We start from the raw sequence: 17,772 nt of genomic DNA on the forward strand, positions 1-17,772 counted from the left end.
AGGGGGGCGGGAAGGAGACAAGAGGAGGAGGAAAGGAGGGATGGAGAAAGGAGGACCAGAGAGAAGAGGGGAGGGAGGGGGATGAAGGGCAAGAGGGAGGAAAGGAGAGGAAGTCCCAGAAGAGGAAGGTGCAAAGAATGCAAGACAGCGGGGTCCCAGCTGGCTGCAGACCACCACCCCCACCCCCCGAGAGCCGTACCACCCGCTGGTGATGCTGGAAGCCAGTCTGTCTCCTCTGATCACCACCACCTCAGAGCCACCCCCTGCCCTGCCCTGCCCTGCCCGAGAGGCTGAGCCCACGGATGGCTCACCAGCCTCCTTGTCATCTGGCTTTCTTGTGGGCCCACAGGATGGGACAGGAATACAGAGAAGCTGAGGTATTCACTGCCCTGGCTGTCTCCCTGCTTTGGCAGTGACCTCGTGGCCGAGGCAGCTGCATCACATCCCTGGCCGGGGCTAGCTCCTGGCCCCTGCCCCGCACTCACAGCCTCTGACCATGCCATCCCGCTCTGGCCCTCCAGGCCCAGGACCGGTCACGGCTTCCCACCACCATTCGCCCCCAAAGCTGCGGCTCCCCGCCCCTCTGCAGCCCTACCCGCACCTCTGTAAACAGTACCCTTCCTTAAATGCTCTTCTGTTAAAGCCTCTGAGTGGGCGTGAATTTCCTGCCCAGGTCCTGACAGATGGGACAGTTACTTAACTTGCCTGAGTGGTGACTCCTTTGCCTCTAAAATGAGGAAGGTGACACTATGTGGGCAGGGCTGTTCCGAGGCTAAGAGGAGTGACGTCTATAGGCATCTACTACTTGCCTGGGCTAGATTACAGATTTCCCACGCAGGAATTCCCTTTCTCTGCCTTTCACAACAAGCACCTGGGCTTTCTGAAAGGGATGAGGGCAGTGATGAACCTGCAGCTCACTGCCAGGGTCCAGCCTCTCTGAGCTACCCAGCGACCCAATCTGGCAGCCTGGTGGCCTTTGAAGATGCTTTTATCAGCTCACAGCTGGGGGAGAAGCGTATGTTTCACGGGTGTGATACAGGCTTGGGTAACCATCTCCAGCCAAGGGGAAACCGGCATGTGTGTGCGTTCTAACTTAGCGAGGAAGGCCACAGAGGCCTGCTGGGCCTGGGATGTCTTCCTCGAGGCCGGAATACAAGAATCCACACTCTCCCTACTGGGCAAGGCCTCCCTTTTGGGGTGGTACTTCATGAAGCGTTAGGCTCTGCGTTCCTAACCAGCCAGCTCTGCTCTTGATCACCAAAGCATCTTAACCACCCGTCATCACTGTGAAGGGTTCATTCAAGCTCCAAAGAAAATCCAACTTGTTCTCTCCATCATGCATTTTTTCCAAAAGTACAGAGGATTCACTGTATGTCATCACGGCGGGGCCAACAAGAAGGGAAAGCAAATACAAAATGTGCTCTAATCCTGCAGAAGCCCCGAGTTAGAGCAGGGAGCTAGACCCGGCACGTCACCCCATGCTGTCACTCACCGGCTCCCTCTGGGTACAAAAGCTGCAGATGGGACAGGGGACGTGTGCGGTGGCGCTTCACCAGAGGGTGAAGGCAAAGTGCAGAAAGGTGGCCGCAGTTGTCTTAATGGAAACAGAAGAACAGGGGAACTTGGGATGGGGTTTTCCAAGGTTACAGAAGTCCTGGTCAGCAGAGTGTGGGCTGACTGGTACCCAGGCTGTCCTGAGCCTGGTGGTTTGTTGATTGCTTTCATTCCGTCATCCTGGTAGCTGTCCCATCAGCCTGCTTTGGCTCCATGTTTGATTTTCTTTCCCCACCACCCTTATATTTGCTATTGTTTTTAATTCTCATCATTGCTGCTCCAACTGAAATCTACCATGCTCAATTTACAAAGGACAGCCATCATTCATGTGGAAATGTATCCAATGACTTTTGAAATCCAGCCCATTATTCAGGATTCTGTGACCTCCTGTCATGCTTCCTGGTACTGTAAACACTGAGACTTGGCAGAAGAAAACTAACAAAAAGCGGAAAAAATTATGGGATTATGGTCTTCTGTTCTGTTTTAAAACACTGACTGTGTAGGGTTTTTCAACAGAGTTTTATGGACTGAATCTTCTAGGCAGGGAAACACATTTCTATCCGTTTCTGTATTAATGACATATTCATATTTACACAAACCTGATGAAGTTAGGAATGTCAGAACTACATAGTTTCTTTAACTCATCCAACAAATTTTAGTAGGCACCTACTACATGCCAGCCACTGTTCTTAGCACCAGGAATAAAATGGTGAATGAAACGAAGACCCCTTCTCTTGGCAATTATAATCTAGTGAGAAAAAAAGATGAAGGATGAGCATGTGTCTGATGTCAGGTAGCAACACGCGCTAAGAAGGGAAAATAAAGCCGGATAAGTGGGCAGAGAAGGCCTGGGTGCTATTTTAGATCAAGTTGTCAGGGACGGCCTCCTGATACAGGAAAAGAATTTGGAATGTGGAGTTTTGGAGTCAGAGTGTCCCAGGCAGAGGGAACAGTCAGTGGAAAAGTCCTGGAGCAGCAAAGCCTGGCAGGTCAGAGGACAAGGAAGAGCCAGGAGGTGAGTGTGGCTCCATGGAGGGAGGAGGAGGTGAGCGGCGGGAGTGGAACTCAGCAAGGCTGTCGGAGGGCACATCCCGCAGGATCCACAGACCACGGGAAGAACTCCGGTTATCTTTCAGGGTGAGCTGGGAGTCTCCTTGGAGGGTTCCGTGTGGATTCTGAGCAGATCGTGATACACTCTAAGTTTGAGAAGACCCTCTCTGCCTGCTGTGTGGAGAACAGACTTAGGGCAGAAACAGACAGGCCAGCCGGGGCCACTGCCACAGTCCAGGCAAGAACGGGCAGACCCTCAACCAGATGTGATGTATTTGCTGTTTGGCTTATAATCTTCCTTGCCTTCCATGAGCTGGGATTTTTTTCCCTCCTTGGTGAAATAAAGCTTCCTTCTTCAAAGCTAACCCCACGACAGGCTTTCTTAAATGGAATATAATGTCAGCTAAAATTACATTACCCATATATTCTCTTCATCCCATTCACCCCAACTTGACAAAAGAAATACAAGATTCTTTTTTGCTTTTCTCTGCATAAAAATCTTCCCAGCAGTTGGTCTCAAATTTTTGAGGCACTGGTACAAGATGAGATTAGAAACTGAGAGCTCTGCTTTATTAAATGTTCTTTTCTTCTAGTAAAATTGGGTTTAATCACTTCCCAACTATACATTTCAGACTTTCACAAGTCATCCTTCTAAAGGAATGCTTGTGGTGCTAATTTTCAGGGATTGACTCATACTCGGAATTACAGTATCTGAAAGTTGTCATCTCTATTAACAAAAGATTGTTACTGAATTTTCACCTTGAAATCAGTTTTCAAAAATGGAGACAGCAAAATATGGCATTGAACACATTGTATTATTCATTAATAATATTTAGTGCCCCTCTCTGCAGACAGTTCCTGCAGAACAGTTATTCCTCCCTTCCTGCTAACATCAGGCTTGACCATTTGATTTCCTCTGGCCCATGAAATGTGAATGAATGTGGGCCGTGCCATCTCTGCCAGGAGCTGTCAAAGCTAAGACACAGCCTCACCACTGCTCTCTTCCTCTGCCATGAGGCTGGTGTGTCCCACCTGGGGCTGCTTTTTCAGCCCAGGCTCTGGAATAGAAACAGCACTAGAGCAGAGCCAAAGTGGCCCATGAGCTGTAACTCAGAGAGAAAAAGATCTTTCTCTGTGATGACGCTGAGAGCTGGGGTTGTTTGTTACTGCAGCATAACTAAACCTCAGCTGACTGATAAACGCATATACCTATGTTTTGCCCATGTTTGCTTCAAAGAGGTGGAGCCATAAACTAGGGTCTGTTGCTTTCTTACAGATCATTATAACCTGATTTGAACTTGCAAAAAAGGACCTGGAGAAAACTTCTTGGCATTTTGAAGACTTCTTAAAGTCTCAAGTGATCTCTGTGTTCTCTCCAGTTTAGTTACACTTTGGGGATTTTTCTAATGCAGAAAATTTCCAGGATGGAGTTTCACTTGTGACCTTCCTCTTCAATGTCTTAACCTGGGGCCAGGGATATAGAAAACACTGTGCCTGCCAGCGGACCGGGGGACGTGGGGAGGTGGGCTGGCCCCTGTTATCCCAGCCTGCCTCCCAGATCTAGGGGTGAACACTGACAGCTACTACCAGTAGTTTATCATTTCAGGGAGTGTCCTGAAGTTACTTAGAGATCTTCCTAAATGTGAATACATATCAGGTACTTCGTAATTCCTCAGCTTAAAGGTCCTCAGTGGTTTGTTAATGCACTTAAAATGAAAGTCTAAAGTTCTTTTTTTTTTTCTTTTTGAGATTTTTTTGAGGGAGAGGTAGTTACTTTATTTATTTATCTACTTATTTATTTTTAGAGTGGGTACTAGGGATTGAACCCAGGACCCTGAACATGCTAAAGTTCTTCCCACAGTCAGCAAGGCTCAGCATGAACCCACCTGTCTGGCTCTCTCCTCCTTGGCTCTCTCTTCTCCATTCTTACTGGTCTCTTTTCAGTTTCCCAAACACATTAAAATCTTTCCTATGTTAGAGACTATGCAATTGCTGTCTCTTCCTCCTAGAACATTCCTGATTCTTCTCCTGTTTTATTTCCCAAAGCATAAAAGACCCCATCTGAATAGCTGGGGCCCTTGAGAAAGGGTGTTCCGAGCACCATGCTCGCGGCAGCCCACGTGCTCACCGGCTCTCAGGACAGACGGTAAAGCACAGAAGAGGGTCAGGGGAATCCCTCTGCACCCTTGCTCAGGTTTTCTCAAAACCCTGCCCTCAGATCACCGCCATGCCCACTCTTGGGAGAGGTCTGACCAATGCTGTTGCAAACCACCTTGTGAATCAGAGGTGCTAGCTCCAATTAATATCACGAATACCCCTCTTTGTTGTCCACTTTTTCTGTCCCTTCCCATTTCAATTTTTTCCCCACACTGCTGTCTAGTCCTGTCTATACAACCAAAATGAGAGATCTGTAACCAGAAGGCAAATCTTTTTATGATGGTGAGTCTCTTCCTTTGTAGGAAGATCGTAGCTTCCTTTAAGTGGTTGGAATTATCACCAGCACAGCTTCTCTTGCATAATAGGTCTACCCGAGGTGTAGCTATTTTAAGCCATACATTTGATTGTTGTCACTCTTTGTTCCCTAAAGCCCACATGGATCCTATTGTAAGTGTCTTTGTTTCCTTTATTTCTGCAGGTCCTCACTCCAAGGGAAAAAAGGATGAATTATTTTATTTCTTTCATTTAATTTTTCCAGGCGCCTGGGGAATGTGCTTAGAGAAATCCAAACAGAAGAAGAAAAAAGAGTGTCGTTGAAAGACGATCAGCCCAATGCCTTTACTTGGCTTCAGAGGGAAGAAAAAGGTTCTTCAGTGGGCGGTGGTCCATTTGAAAGGACAGAAGAGAAATCTCTTTTGTCTGTGACAGTCTCATTCACAGCCCATAATGCTTCTCTCTACATTCTGCAAGGGGGTACTCCACAAAGCAATATGCATATGGGCATGTACACACACACACACACACACACTCCCACCCGTGTGCAAGCCAAAGAATGTGGAAGGGCTTCCTCTGTGAGCTGGCAGTAAATCTCTACAGAGTGAGATACAGTCATAATGCCTGTAAGGAACTAAGCAAAGACTTCATTCCCAATTAGCATCCAAAACTTGGGGCGTCTTGTACACTTTTCTAACATTTTGCCATCATCAACATTCTCTCTATTTTATGTACTCTGAACCTTCCAATTCATTACAAACAATATAAAAATGTTACTAACAACGAACGATAGCATTTTGACGGCTTGTTATGCTACGTGCCAGATACTAAATAATTCGTGTGCATTTTATGATTAAATTTTTAAAAAGAGCCCTTTAGTTAGGTATGATTCTTGTTGTCGTTGTTGTATTATTATTATTATTATTATTACTACTATTATCATTTTCTAAATCATAAAACTAAGGCTTTGAGATTTAAATAACTTGTGTTTGGGTTTCAAGTCCCAATCATCTGACTCCAGGATCCAAGCTCTTAAATAGACACTGGTGTCGTCTCGCTATGGAAACCACGTGGAAGAGCAGAACGCAAAAGAGCAGAAAACTCACCATTTAAACAGGGCTAAAAGCAGGATGCCATTTTCCCTAGCAAACCCAGTCCCACCCAGCAGGCTCTCCCCCTCTCACTGCTCTATAAACTGGGACAATTTCCCAAGATCCTGTCCTCGTTTCTCTGCTGCTCTGTGGCTGTGTTACATCACTTGAGCCCTCATCCACAGGCACACTCTGTAAGTGGCTCTGTTTCATAGTGAAATCCTTTGGGAAAATCCCCTAAAACACACTGGCTGGAGCCCAAGAAGGAAACTTCGTAGACCAAATTCCACTCTAAATTAAAAAATATTTTAGTAAGGACCTACTATATTTATAGTAGGTGTGAATCTCCCCCTTCCCACTTACAAAACTGACAGAAATTCCGGATGAGATCTTGCCACCAAGACAGAGAGAATCTTCTCCATATCAGCACTGGGAACTGAAGAAACGCCGTGACAAACTGGAGAGGAAGAGCCTGTAGGCAGCCCGTCTGAAAAGATCTCAGGAAACACTCACTTAGAAAGAAGGCATCCCCTTCTTTCTACATCCCCAAAGACCAGGGCTGAAATCATTTCTGTTTGATACCCACGTAGCAGGGAGCACAGAACTCGGCTCTAAACACCAGAAAAACAGGAGACTGCTCCTTCGGGGGAGTGCCACACGACAGCGGGGCCCGGGATCAGCGCTAACGCGGCCGGACACCTGTGCCACCAGCCGCAGGAAGCCCGGCAGGCGTGGGGCTCCGGGCAGCCTCCCGGAAAATGCGACAAACTGTCTGGGCCGCCCACCCCGGGACAGACCCGTGTGCTCGGGGATGTGATCCTGACCAGCACGTGTATTAATTATTTCCGAGGCCTGGCAGTAACGCTGCGGGCTTCTGTGGCAGAAATACCCAGGCACCACTCGGCGCTCCGCAGGAAGAGGTGTGGGGACGGCGTGGGAGCTGTCCCACATGTGGCCCTGGCCCCTTCCAGCAACCACCTTCCCTTTCTTTAGCCACACTGAAATCATGACCAAAACTGAGGCGAAAAATGGGAAATGGAGAGATTCAGATCCGCCCTTGAAGGGCTCCCCAAACATACATGCACCACGGCAGACATCCCAGTGCACCACAATGCCATCACTCTCACCTCGTGTGGTTTTCTTCCATTTTCCTCTACCCCAAGGCAGTCCATCTCCTTGCGGCTCTTTCTATGGTGCACATTTGCCCGTTCCGACCTTGCTGGCCTCTGGGGATGCCTTCTCCCCGCCAGGAATGCTCTTAATTCCTCCCCACAAACTCACTTCCTAGCCCTTCTTCAGAACCTATTGGACCCTGAAATCTGCTTGGTACAGATAAACGGCTTGGTTGTCTGTCCTCTTCCCACTCACCCCTTCTCACCTCTGGTGGGTTAGTTAGGCTTTGGGAGGTAACTAACTAGAAAGAGCTTCGTTATTTCCTGGATGCTCCTCTCTGAAGATTGGCTGAGCCTATGCTGAATGCAAGGATGGTCTGGGAGGGACCAGTGAGTGTCAGAAGCCCCACTGTCCATTCGGATAGAGCTTGGAGCATCTCCACCTCTGGACCACTCTAGGCACTGGCAGGATGGCACAACCCTGAGCAGAGGGTGAGAGCATCAAACAGAAAGGTAGGGAGAGCAGAGAGAATGGGGACTCATCTGAGGCTGCTCTAAATCCATCAAAGGGTGACCAACAGGAAAGCAGAGAACTGTTTTACACCTTCTAGAACGCCATGTGTCGGGGACTGCCCATCAGCAAGATCATTTTCTTGCTTCCTACGTGTCTTTGAGACATGGCAGGATAACAGCAGAGTTCCAGGAGATGCTCAGCTGCTCCAGCCGTCCGTGGTCCCACCTGGCTCTCTAGCACACACACTTGCCCTGAACAAAGATCTGTTGCTTGCTTTATGTGGGTACGCCTTTTCTTCCCAGTGAATTTCTAGGTTTCTTGACGTCAGGGCTTGTAACTTAAGCATGTGCCTACTTTCATTATATAATCTCTAATAAGATGTAGTTTTGTAGTTTCTTGCTCTGTTATCGTATTATGTAAAGACAACAGGGTGGATTTTCATCAACTCTGCAGACGTTTTGTGTGGGAGGGTAGCTTAAAACCAAGCACATTTATCACCACAGAGTTCTGGAAGTCAGAGGTCTGAAGTGGTTCTTACAGGGCCAAGGTCAAGGTGTCGGCAGGGCCGCACTCCTGGAACCTCAGGGGGAGAATCTGTGGCCCTTTCCAGCTGCTAGAGGTGGCCCACTTTCCTTGGCTCCTGGCCCGTTTCTCCACCTTCAAAGCCAGCAGCATAGCATCCTCAGACCCCCGTCCCTAATGAGGATTCTTGTACACTGGGCACATCTGGATAATCCAGGATAATCTCCCCATCTCAAAATCCTTGACTTAATTCCACCTGTAAAACCCCTCCTGCCATATTCACAGGTTCCAGGAGGACAGACATCCCCAGGCCTGAAGGGACAGAAAAGAGAACGGTTTCCCAAGCCCAGAATGGGGCATGCTGGTGGGGAGGTCTCAGGGGGGCCCGGGGGTGGTAGAGGCCATAAATACCAGACTTCCATCCCTTCCTACTGGGCAGAGTGTTTTTGAGATGGTCTCGTGTAAAGCAGAAGCTACACCACACGCCTATAAACTTAGCTTTGGGGGTGTTGGGCGGAGAGAGCTCAGCCAAAGGAGGTGGCACTCTAACACAGGGGAGAAAGTAAGAGCCCGACTGCCGGGGTCCAAACCCCAGTGTCACCAGTGACTGGCTAGGTGACTTCAGGCCTCTGTGTCCCCCTCTGTAAAACAGGGATGATGATGAGAACGTCCAGCCCACCGGGCAGGGGTGAGAATTTAAGGAAATAGCGTTTGTGGAACACTCAGCGTGGCTAACAATGGGTGCTACTGTGACTCTTCTTTAAAGAGGCTGCAGATGGGTTTCAGTGGAAAGCCTCCACGCTGCGGACAGAGAAAACAAAGCGGTTTCTAAGGGAAGGTCCGAGGTCAAACACTCAGAACCACAGGTCCTGATTTTCAGACAACCTGTTTCCCACATTGGGCAACTCGAGGTGGACCTCCTCTGGAGTGCAGGGCAAGTAGGATTTACATATTTAACAGGCACATCTGGAAAGGCCAGCGAGTGCTCATAGTAGACCTGTCAAATCAAGCAGCAGTTCTGTGATGGATTTAAAATATGTTCACAAAGTCTTTGATGCCTTAGGGGAGGGTAAAGCTCAGTGGTAGAGCGTGTGCTTAGCATGCATGAGGTCCTGGGTTCAATCCCCAGTGCCTCCTTTAAAAGGGAATTTTTTTTTTTAAGGTGAAGGCTAACTTTCTTCTCCTTGAGTATTGGCTGGATTTAGGGACTCACTTCTAACGAACAGGATAAAGCAGAAGTGAAGGTGTGTGACTTTGGAGACCAAATCATAAAAGGCACTGCAGGGTCCTCCTTGCTCCTTCCCTGGGTCACCCACTCTGGGGGAAATAAATGGCCACATGGTGAGAACACTCAAGCAGCCTCTGGAGAGACTCACACAGGCCTCCTGCCAACAGCCATGTGAGAGCAGCATCTTGAAAGCAGATCTTCCAGCTCCAAGCAAACCTTCAGATGAAAACAGCACCTGTAGCAACCCAACTGCAGTCCCCTGAGAGGCTCTGAGCCAGGCCACCCAGCATGGCCACGCTCAGAACTCTGACCCTCAGAAACTGTGAGATGATAAATGCTAGTCGTATTAAACACCTAAGTTAGGGGCTATTTTCTTATGCAGGAATAGAAAACTACAAAGCTCTTTGGTTGATAAGATAGCAAACAAACACTCTGATTCCTTTACCAGGGGCATCTTGGAACGTGTTCCAGCATCACACATACATGACTGATTATACACAGCAGGCCGTGAGCCTGAATCCTTGGAGTCTGTAAAGGTATCTTCTACACGTGCACGTGTGCCGTCCAGAGAGCTGCGGGTACACCCAGGAAGTGCTATTTGTATAGTTCTCTTTCAGATACAGGAGTCATGCCTTGGGATGGTGCTGGCGTAGCAGCCCTGTTATAACATTTGGCCAGCAGACCCTTTGTCATCTTTGAAGGTCCTATCAGGGACTTCAGAAAATTTTCCTAATTCACTTTTAAATAAATCCCTAATTTAAAGGACCTAACTGCCATTCTCTGGGCAATATCTCACACACAGAGGCCCACAAACTTTCCAAAGAGTGCAGTGCATTTATCCAGCATTAATTAATTACTAATAAATAGTTAATAATGAATGCACCAGGCACCAATCTTCACAAAGATGAGGAGACACAGCCTGGGCCTTCAGGAAAATCACTATCTCATAGTCACTACACCCATGTAGAACTGCATTCCAAGGCCCTGGGAGGAGGTGGGGGGGACCGCGTGGGCTTTAAAGAAGAGAGAGTGTTTGCGCAGAGACGCAGTTCTAACTTTGGAAAGGATTTCTGCGGCAGGTTCAGGACCCCTACCCTTGCCCTGAGTGGAAAACCAGAGGAAAGCGGAGCGAGACGTTTCTGATCTGCGGTATTAGGTAACGCTTGGTGGAGTATTCGAGTTCAAGGAAAGCACCAAATAATAGCAACCATAAGCCAGGACGTCAATCTTAGCTTCAAGCACCACCTTGGTTCTCATGAAAGGTTCAAGTCACCTGGCAGCATGGGAAGAACACACATCTTCTCCTGGATGGGCCCTGTCCCAGGTCAGCCTGAACGGTACCCAACGCTGCTGCCCCAGCTCGGAGGCTGGCGGAACCCACATAACAGGTGGAATTCTGTATCAGTAAGAGACTTCCAGAGTGTTTACTCCTTGCCAGATTTATTTAGCAGGTATGGGATTGAAAGGATTTCCCCACAGGATACGGACACACGAGTGTGCGGCGAAAATGCTTTTTCAACAAACGCTCCCTCTAATCAGGTCTCGGTTTCCACATTCTAGCAGGACAGCGCTCGCTGCCCTTCACTGGCATTTCAGGCAAGAACAAACAGCCGCGCTGACAAACCAAGCCAGCTGAAACGTGGACATCCGTCTGTCACTCTGAAGAGCAGCTGTCGCTCTTCGCTCTTGCAAAACCCACAGCATATTTTAATATTATGTTAGATCTGTACATTGAAGATGAAACAACTTTAGGTGTCTGGGAGCCTAAAACATCTGAACGAGAAGGGAAAATACCTTCCCCCCACTGCTTTGTCTACCTGGGGCCATCCTTAGATGGTTTCCAGAAGCTTCTCAAGTTTATGCTGGGTCTAAAGAATGTGTTCATTAAGAATCTGCCATATCGGAGCTTAAAAATGCAGCTGAATGTTTACGGGTCTTTTGAAGGGCCTGCTGGGAGTGGGGACGAGGCCACCCCAGCAAGGTTCTTATCTAACGCTCTCTTTCTCTGCATCTACAGTGAGGCCAAAGCAACCAGATGAAGAGGGAAAAATCACCCCCTCATCTGGCCTGTTTGATGTCAAACATCTGGACGTTACATAATAAGCCACTGGGGTCTTTTTTTCTTGCTCTCCTTTTTTAAAAAAAGGCCTAACAATTAAATCTGGTTTTTAAACACGACATTTCATGTATTTTCCATGAGCTCTTTGAGGGGACTGGTCTTGATTATTCTTTTCCGTTAAAAATCGTACAGTAATGCTGAGAGAGGAAATCACTAAAATAAAGCTGAGAACCACGAAGGTAACCTCTGAGCCTTCCTCAGAGTCTTCAGACGTCCATTCCTCACGGGTAAGCCGCTCACGGCAGTACGGAAGATGCCCACGTGCTAATGGCCGTGGACGCCGGCAATCTGCACTTCGGGGAGCACTCGCTTCTGCACAGCGGCTCAATTTTGCACAAAGAGGAAAGATACCAACAACTCTGGAAATTGCTTTCTGTTTAGTTCGTTACAATTTTTCAAAGCACCTTGAGGCAAACCAGTGGACTAGAAAGTGTTCTGAGACCACAGCTGCCCATAAGATAGCCAAGTCCTCGGTCAAACACAAGATGTGTCCATGAGGAGTGAGTATCCTGGTCCTCTCTCTCTCTCCCTCTCCCCCCGCACAGAACCCGCGCCAGCCTCCTTTACTTTTCCAGGAACTGGTGAGTCTTTCTCATTAACTGAGGCTATTTTCCCTTCCCTGGCTACTGTCTTTCCTGCCTCCTGGTTACTCCTCCAGCTCCCTACTGCCACCCACTTACCCCTAAAAAGCGAGCATGTGAACAAAAATGGTGAAACATCATGTCTCAAGCACTGTGGCAGGCATCATCCCCACATTATTATGGAGAAACTGAGGCTCGAGAAGATTAAGTAACTTGCCTGCCAAGTGGCTGAGCTGGAATTTGAACATAGGTCTGTCAGTAGACATGGTAGTGTAAAACCATGGTTGAGAGCTTGGCCTTTGAAGTCTGCAGACCTGGGTGTAGGTCTGAACTCTGCCACTTAACTGTGTGACTTTGAGCAAATCACTAAATTTTTCTAAGCTATCACTTTCCATATCTGTAAAATGGAGATAATAATAAAAGTGTCTCCATAGGGTTTGTGATAATGAGAAAACGAAGGTAAAGTACTTGGTAGAGTGTGCTGGAAATTTTCAATAATTATTAGCTACCATTATTAGTATCCACTAGATTTGCTATATTTCACTCCATTGTACAACTTCCACAAGAACACTCTGCCTTTGGCTGTTAGGCTTTAAATAAAATATGCTAGTTATTCTAGATTTAGTGGCAAGTAACAAAAATCCAGTGAAGAGTTGCTTAAACCATAGGGATTTTTATTGTCTATTCAACAGGAAGTTTGAAAGTAGATGGTCCTAAGGTAGGTTTGGTGACATAATGATACCATCAGGGAATCAGGCTCATCTATTACTTTTCATGCTCACAACATGGCTGCCACAACTCCAGACATCACATATTCACGTGATAGAATGGAAGAGAGAATGACAATAATAACACTCTCTTCATATTACTCTCTCTTATCAGGAAGGAAAATGGTTTTCAATGGCTTCCAGGAGGCTTTACGTTACATACCCTTGGTCAAAAATGATTACATGTCTGCACATGTCTGGCAAAGAAAAATAGGATTGCCATGGCTGCCCGCAAACTTTTTCCATAAAGGGCCAGATAGTAAATTATTTAGTCTTGGCAAACTATGCAGTCTCTGCCACAACTAGTCAACGCTACTGTTGTAGCATGAAAGTGTCTACAGACAAGAGGGAGACAAATGAGTGTCTGTGCCCCAATAAAATTTTAGCAAGAGAGCCAGCAGTTAGATTTGGCCAATCCCTGTCTTGGACCAATCATGATTCATCTGTGTCCCTGAGTCCATGGCTGCCCAGATTAAACTTGGGTTCCAACAGCAAGGAAAAAGGAGAATGCCTATTGGGCAGGGTATGCCACAGGGACTGGTCCCAAAGACTCCTGGGAAAGAGGAGAGATGTGAAGTTGTGAGGAGCAGACCTGGACTGTCAGGAAGCTAGGGGTGTGTGTACAAGGGACCACAATGAGGGAGCCAGTCGTAGGCCCCTGCCCCCACAACTTTAGCCAGAGACCTGTTACTTTTATCTGTTCTACCTACAGGCAGACCTTGGAGATGCTGTGGGTTCCAGATCACTGCAATAAAGCGAATATTGCAATAAAGTGAGTCACAGGAATTCTGTGGTTTTCCAGTACCTATAAAAGTTATGTTTACACTACTGTAGCCTATTAAGTGTGCAACAGCAGTATGCCTAAAAAAAAACAATGCACATACCTTAATTTAAACATACTTTACTGCTAAAAAATACTAATCATTATCTGAGCCTTCAGTGAGCATAAGTTTTTGCAACAGCAGTGTCAAAAAAATCACCGATCACCATAACAAATATAGTAATAATGATAAAGTTTGAAATATTGCAAAAATTACCAGAAATGACACAGATACATTGAGTGAGCAAATGCTGTTGGAAAAATGGTGTGGATAGGATTGCTACAAACTTTTAATTTGTAAAAAAAACAAACAAACAAACAAACAAAGAAAAAACACCACAATATCAGCAAAGTACAATGAAGTCAAGAATGAGAAAAACAGGTCTGCTTGTATTGCATTTCTGTTTGGGGTGCTTTTAGAGGCGGGAGCAGAGGAAAATCTCCAATAAAAAATTAGAAACTCCTGGTCTAGAAATAAAGATCTAATCTTCCCATAAAACATCCCTTTATAATTATACCTCCCACGATTCCACTAAATAAACTCTGCCCCCATGAGACGCTCTATTCACGGCTCTATTCACGGAGGCCAAGTCCTTCTCCTGTTTCTCTGCTCATCATTTTCCTTCAACCTTCGCCCCACTCACCTGCAGGCTGGGATTCCCCTGTTAATTTTACTCAAATAGAAAGTATCCCCAACATACAAGACCCCTTGCCAGCCTAGCATACTCATTCAGTACTTACTATCAAGCAAAAGATATAGTCATTTTCTTTACATTTCATAAATCTAGTTGCACAGAAAGAATAGAAGTGAAAGGTGAATATACAGGTGAAATATAAAGGTGATTAGAAAAAATATACATATTTAGAAAAACACTGTAGACTTCCAAAAGCATTTTATCCCTTGAGTATATCCCTTGGAGTACATGCTCTCCAATAAGGTTGCCAGGACTCACCCTGTGGGGGACTTTTCTCTTTTGGAATTACATTTAGATCCAATTTTCAAGCCACAGAAGAAACCCAACCTTATTCAGTTAGAGTGTATTCTATTTCCTTTTTCTAAAAATGGTTTCTCTTACCTTGATCGCTGACTTCTTCACTGGAGTCCAGATGACTTCTGGATGGTTCCAAACATCATGTCCACCTTCAAGAGCAGCCGTCAGCACTGAAGGTATTAGCAGATGTGACTTGCATTCTGAAGGCCATTCCTCAGAAGACGCCCCCACTGTTCACAGCGATGGCCACTCCACAGCCATGACCGGACTCCTGAAAATATGACAGATCAAGGAAGCCCCCTCAGTGGTACAGTCAAGGGAAGTTCTTAGGCAGGAACAGTTAGAGTTGAGCCCTGAAGTCTGGTGAGGTTTGGTTAAGAATAGAAATAAAGATTCGGAGACGGAGAAGCACTTGAGTTCCACACCTAGACTCTGAAGTCTGGATTCAAATCCTGGATTTGCCACTGACTAGCTGTGGACCTCGCACTATTTATTTCACCTCTCTGGACCTCAGCCTCCTCATCTACGAAATGGGAATAATAAGACTACTGCTCTCTCAAGGCTGCTGCTGAGGATTAAATGAGTTAATACAGGTTCAACACTAAATATGATGGAAATGTTTGCTTTTGTCAGTATTAGGAGTTTCTGAAATCTCATTGACTGTCTTTCCTGGTCAGTCAAAGGGATTCATGAATTGCCTCATTTTTTAGATATTAAAAAGTGTAGTCCATATGCATGACTGGGACAATACCAGAAACTGACACATGGTAACTGACTATACTCAATTTAAAGAAAGAAGAAAAGAGGTGTAGTCCAATCAAATAAAAAACCTGACCTCTCATTTCAATCACTGTTTCTCGCCTTCCACCAACAACTGGAGGCAGGCCCAGGTTCGGGAACTCGTGGTGGGGAAGGGGACATGGTCTGTATTGTTTCTTCTTCTTGGACCCTCTGCCTTCTCCATTCACTGGCTGGTGACTCAGGTCACGCAGGGCCCAAGGAACAAAGTTTTTCAAGAAGGGCTCAGTTGTAATTAGGGGTTGGTGGCCAATATATAAATGCCTGCTCTTTCTCTTGTGGGGTACTTCTGTGGGTTATTCTGATACCCCCTCCCCCATGGTTGGAGGTCCCCTTTCATGGGCAGCCTCTGCTGGCAGTTTCTTCCCCCACAGGTCCTTGTTTGTACTGCTCACCCGTGCCTGGGGAAGCAGGTCCACTCTGCCAACAGGAAGACTAGTTAGTGCATGTGTGCCCTGCCAGCTCCTGGAAGTAGAGGCTGTTCCAAATACCTCCGTCTCTTGCCACTGTAAACACTTCTCTCTACTCTGAGGTCACATCAGTCCAAACTCCAGAACACACCTGTAAAGTTCTCCAGGTGGTTCTCTGGAGCCCTCCTCACTTATTTTAACATCGGTGGGAAAGCACAAGAGGTGCACACTTTCATTAAAAAAAGTCCCCTGCTGGCCTTTCCTGGGCCCTTCCTTCGGCTCCCATCACACAGCCTGGAGGTGAGGGATGGCACTGACTCTCCAGCAATCCCACAGTGATGGTCTGCACCTCGCTGCAGAAAGTGGGCAGCTATTAGGTTGGTATGTGAAACACCAGTCTCAGTGGAAAGTCCAGCATGTGTGAACAGGAGTCCCCCTCTATCGTCCTGCCAAGGGTGGGTGAATGCTAGGTTGCAGCAGACTGGGAGCATTGTGGGAAATTCCCTGCAAGGCAGCTTAGGTGGCCCAAGGGAAGAGCTTGACTACCAGAGGGGATGGAATTTGGGCTTCATGGTATAGACAATGGGAAGCCAAGGAGGACTTCTCTCTGCTTTTTCCCATGCAGAACACCCTCTGACCGCTCTCTTTCTGGGAGTTAGGTGGGCCTGATTTTTTATTTAAAATCAAAAAGGCGAGTGCCAAGCGTGTGCGTGCGTGTGTGTGTGTGTGTGTGTGTGTGTGTAGGGGGTTAGCCTGCAGCAGGGGACACGAGACCAGCCACAAGCCAAAGAGAAAAGTGAAGAAAGAAAAACAAATAAAAAGTCCAGTGAGCAGAGAGAAAAGCCGACCCTCCAGCCCGTACACTAAATGAGGACGCCTGGCGCCTGCAGCGAGGTCAAATGAGGTCAGAGGAGCTTATCTCTCTGTGCGCCTGAGACTGAGGGCATCCCGGGACAGCGGCGGGGCGGGAGGCTCCCCGGATCCACCTCCTCGTAAGCAGGTCAGGATCCCAGGACTCTCGGAAAAGGTGGAGGTTTAAGTCTTTTGCCCAAAAAAAGGGAGGCTGCAGACTGCTTCTTCTGGTGGGAGAGGCTCTCAAAAAGAGACAAAGAAGAATTGTCGAAGTGTCTGCAGGTCTCCTTCAGAATCAGTTCTCAGTATAAGGGCCCTAAAACAGAAAATAAATAAAACACTCCTGAAATCACCAGCATACCTGCTTCAATTACACGCCCCAAATCCTGATTCTCTGAGTTGGGGACAAAGAGAGACGTCGCCGGGACCATGAGGCGCAAACCTCCCACAGGAACCGGAGGTGCAGCCCACAGCGCCCGAGGCCCGGGGGTGCCAGCGTTCGTTAAACTTTTGCGGGAGGGATGCGCTGGCCCCAGCCGCCCGGTGCGGCTCGCGCGGACCCCGGCAGGGCACCAGCAGCGCGGCACTGCCACCTTGTGGGCACCGGCCGCCGGGCGCCGCGCCGAGGCTGCAGTCGGCGGGGCGGGCGGCCGAGGGCCGGGGCCCCGCGCGGCCGGCGCCGCCCGCAGGACCCCGCCGCCGAGCGGGAGCCTCTGGAGCCCAAGGGGGCGGGGCCGGGGGCGGGGCGCTCCGGCTCCGGTCACGTGGGTTAGCAACAGGCAGCAACCAATGGGAGCGCGAGTCAGATGGTGCGTGCGCTCGCCGTCCGCGGGAGAGGCGGGGCAGGGAGCGGAGGCATCCCTGCGCCCCGGGCTGAATCCGATCGGGAAGAAGGCTCCCTAAATGGGTGCGCCTTTCGGGCGGGGAGCCCC

The 17,772-nt window shown here is 47.9% G+C and overlaps 1 long non-coding RNA gene across 9 annotated transcripts in view; it reads right to left on the reverse strand.

The window, feature by feature from the left end:
• LOC116284460 (uncharacterized) overlaps positions 1-17,540 on the reverse strand; it is an 85,167-nt gene extending 67,627 nt beyond the window's left edge. For all 9 annotated transcript variants that reach the window (XR_012062351.1, XR_012062346.1, XR_012062345.1 and 6 more), the window contains exons 1-2: positions 17,202-17,540; positions 14,865-15,051 (exon numbers count right to left, since the gene is read on the reverse strand). This is a non-coding gene — a long non-coding RNA (uncharacterized lncRNA). The remainder of the gene's footprint in view (positions 1-14,864; positions 15,052-17,201) is intronic.
• Positions 17,541-17,772: the final 232 nt, after the last annotated feature.

This window comes from Vicugna pacos, chromosome 20 (assembly GCF_048564905.1).
Source record: "Vicugna pacos chromosome 20, VicPac4, whole genome shotgun sequence".
Lineage (NCBI taxonomy): Eukaryota > Metazoa > Chordata > Mammalia > Artiodactyla > Camelidae > Vicugna > Vicugna pacos.